Source organism: Marmota marmota, unplaced genomic scaffold (assembly GCF_001458135.2).
Source record: "Marmota marmota marmota unplaced genomic scaffold, marMar, whole genome shotgun sequence".
NCBI classification, from domain to species: Eukaryota; Metazoa; Chordata; class Mammalia; order Rodentia; family Sciuridae; genus Marmota; species Marmota marmota.
The window spans coordinates 47,037,691-47,041,673 of record NW_026000026.1 but is presented as its reverse complement, the minus strand read 5'-3'; the positions used below and the strand labels follow the sequence as shown (position 1 = coordinate 47,041,673).

Below are 3,983 nucleotides of genomic sequence, written 5' to 3'. Positions count from 1 at the left end.
TATATATATATATAGTATTTGGACACAATACCTTTATTTTATTTATTTTTATGTAGTGCTAAGGATCAAACCCAGCGTCTCGCACATGCTATGTGAGTGCTCTACTGCTGAGCCCCAGCCTCAGGCCCAGCCCCAAAATAAACTTCTTTTCTTTATAATTTATCCAGTCTCAAGTCTTTTGTTACAGCAACATAAAATCAACCAAGACACCTGGGTGTTTCCATCTTGGGACTATGATGAATACATTAACTATGCCTCCATGTCTATCTAAAACCACTATTCACAAGACTGTCTTAATAAAGGCTTGATAGGATTCAGAGAAAAATGCACATTGTATATAAAATAGAACAAGAACATATTTCTTTTTATTTATTTCCTTTTGCTTAAGTCATTTGAGCTGTGGACATATGGTTACATGCTGGATGTTAGGGTTGTAAGACTTTCAATTAAATCCTGGTTTCATAGATACCTGGTTACCTTAGCCAGGTTGACCTGCCTAAGTTTGGTTTCCTCTTCTATAAAATAGGAATAATAAAAAGGATTTGGATAGTTTTTAGTTATGAGGATTCAATGAGATGATTCATGTAATATGCTCTACACGGCACTGGGCACAAAGCAAGTAGTCAGAAAATGGAATGAATAAATAAACACTGATATATAACAAAGGTCCAATAAGTGTTAACCAAAAAGTGTAAATGTTGGCACCAGGAAATATGGAAGGAATTTTAGAACTTTCCATTAGAGACATCTACAGAATAATTGCTTGCATTTTTATATTTTATAACTTATCAAGAAAAGGGTTTCCATATGTTGCTTTCTAAAATATGTCCAGTTGTTAGGCATATGGACTATTTTTTTTAAATTGTCTTCAAAGGGACCTTTGCTATTTGCCTTGGAGCAAAACGGCATACTAACAAAATTTTGGCTAGGCTGAGTGTCACCATTCCTGGAAAAAGAAATGCCATTGTAGACATTGCTAAAATGAAGAATTTGAGGAAGAATGAGCCCCTACTGCCAATGTACTCCATGCACACACCCATTTTATCGGAAAGTTCAATGCTTAGATACCCACACTGCTGATATAAAAATTTGAGGGTAACATAAATCCCTGTCTGGCTCAGGTTCTGTAGGCATTGTGCTGCATATAGCACATTATTTTAAAGGGATGCAAAATCTGAGTGGCAAAAAATCTAGAAAACACATTTCCTTTGAATAATATTTGACGCCGACACTTTTATTCCCAGAAGCCCTGCTAGGTGGTAATCCTGATAACAGAAATTTTCTTTTCCTTCCATTAGATTTCTAAAGTAAATAAAATCCCTCCAAAAAAATGAAGGGTTGTTATTCCCTGTGGTGTTTTCCTGCTTCTAATCATTTCTTTTCACCATAAACATTGTGTTATATTTGGCAATACTGCTCCCCTGCCCACTCTGAAATTGAAGGAGACACTGACAACAGTTTTTTTTTACATTTCTGTTCCAAATTTTAAGAGAGTTTAAGATGTGTGCTTTCGTGGAAGATGATGTTTTCATCTTTTCAATGGTGTTTGGCTAGAAGAGGTGGCTCTCTTACAAGGAACACTAATTACTAGGGGGATGGAACTGAAAGTGACCAATTAAAAAACTCCCAGTCACTGTGTGGGCCATGAACAGCTGGGATCAGACCACCCATCCTGATATGTCCAAGGGGTTGCTCTGTGACTTGTGGAGGAGGGACATTGTAAACTTACTCTGAAAGGGTCAATGCACAATCAGACACTCATGTACATACACACACAATAATTTTTTTTCTATGTTCTTACTTCTACCTCATTCTACTCATTATGGGGGAAAAACACTATAAGATAGTCTAAGAAAATTGATCCTTTCAAATTCAACTTTTCATCACCGCCAATCAACTCAAAAGAATCAGAGTTCTTATAATACTTGCTGCTAAATCTAGGTGATTGTTTTTAGATTACACAGAATAAATAGATGCTCTGCCATGGTGAGAGGGATACCAGAAATACAACTGGCCCAGATATTCCCTGATAAAGAGGATTTATTACATCATCAATGCCTTCGTCCCCGGCAATCAGAAGATAGCATTAGAGTTTTAAGTGTGAGATTTAAGGAATTTCTTGAAATTCAGAAATGGAGCTTTTGAGTGGAAAGGTAGATTTGGTTCAGAAAGAGATGGATGATAGTTTTAATGTGATTCATTTACAAGCCTTTTAAAGTTTTACAAAATGGAATCCAAATACTACATGCGTTAATGGGCTACACCAGAAATATCAGGGCAATTATGTCATTTGAACAAAAAAGGATCTTTTGCCTTGATTTTGTTATTAATTTTTTTTTTTGTCCTTTGGTTCCAGGGTCTTCATCTAGGGGCTCAATGCAATCACAGAGTTCTGGGATGATGGAACAGGTAGGTAGACAAATCAGAGGAGGAGAAGACATAGTGGGAGTAGAGGGGAAAGAGAGATTTGAATTTGCTATGCATGCTGTTGGTTTTGAAGGAGGAATAGGACTCTCAAGCAAAGAAATAGGTACAACTTTGGATAAAGATAAGGAAAAGGATTCTCCCCTAGATTCCTTGGAAGCAATGAATCCCTGTCAACACCTCAATTTTGTATTCCTCACTGCCAGAACTGTAAGATAAGAAATTTTTGCTGTTTTAAACCCAGTAAGATAAGAAATTTTTGCTATTTTAAAACCAGTAACTGCCAGAACTGTAAGATAAGAAATTTTTGCTGTTTTAAAACCAGTAATCTATCAGAAAGGAAACTTGGACATACTCTACCACAGAAAATAGTATCCTGTCACTGTAAATGATAGATTATTTTTAAAGTTTTTTTTTTAAAATACAGCTTAATTTTGTAATTTAAGAGTAATGAAGTGTTCACTAAAGAGCAGTTAGAGCGATCATAAGCCCAATGCTGTGTGCATTAGTGCAGTGTTTGCAGGAACAGCAAACACAGCTCCCGTTCACCAGCCTCCTATGTACTGATTTGTGAGATGGAGATATATTTGACAACAGAAAAGACTAAGCTGGTTAACTATCCCAAAGTGAAATGGATCTTCCTACCTTGGAGGTGGTGTGTTCAGAGGGTAGAGGGATGCCAAGCACAGTCTCACAACCTTCTGGAAGCTGCATGATGAAGAATTCCAAGTACGCAATGCAGGGGATCTCAGTCAAGATTTGTGCTTCTTGATATCTCAGGTTCTATTGGGAGCCACATGGAAGCTTTCCCTGTTTAACTGAAAGAATAGAACAGTATTTCTCTTATTTCAGTACAAAGCCTGTTGGCCTTAATCCTTTCTTCTCTTCAACAACTTCCCAAATATTTTTGCTTATTTGTCACCCCTCTTCCTTCTTAGTCAACAACCTTTCTTTCACCCACCAGAATTTTTCAACAGTGATAAATACATCCTTAGTGGGCAAAACTAAGAGGTGGAGGGCTCTTCTTATATTTGAATAATAAACTGAGTCGTTATTGGATATTCCCATTTTGTCTCCCTATCTTCTTTTGAGAAGGCTTTCATAAACAAGGGCTGTGTCCTATGGGATTGTTTCTTTTTAAAATATATATGAGGCAGGGATTGGAAAACTGTGGCCTGCAGGCCCAATCTGTCACACTGCCTGTTTTTCTATGGCCCATGAGCCAATAAAAATAATTTTTTTTTACATTTTTTAATAGTTAGAAAAAAATGAAAGGAACAAAAATATTTCAGGGTAAGTGAAAAATGATAAAAAAATGTCACCGTGCATAAACAAAATTTCATTGGAACTTGGCACATTTGTTCATTTACATGGCAGATTTCAGGCTAGAATGGCAGAGATCCCATGACCTGCAAAGCCTAAAATATTTAGTACCTGGTAATTTTACAGAAATAGTTTGTTTACCTCTGTTTTAAGGAATGTGACCTAATGAACTTACAGAAATATCCTATTTTAATGATGATATTTACTAAAAATAGTAGCCAGGACTTGAAATTGAA

General features: G+C 36.3%; 1 long non-coding RNA gene across 1 annotated transcript in view; it reads left to right on the top strand.

Moving 5' to 3' along the window:
* The window catches only part of LOC125619065, an 18,829-nt gene extending 15,986 nt beyond the window's left edge, over positions 1–2,843 (top strand). Inside the window, exons 2-3 of the long non-coding RNA XR_007350547.1 lie at positions 667–675; positions 2,573–2,843. This is a non-coding gene — a long non-coding RNA (uncharacterized LOC125619065). The remainder of the gene's footprint in view (positions 1–666; positions 676–2,572) is intronic.
* Positions 2,844–3,983: the final 1,140 nt, after the last annotated feature.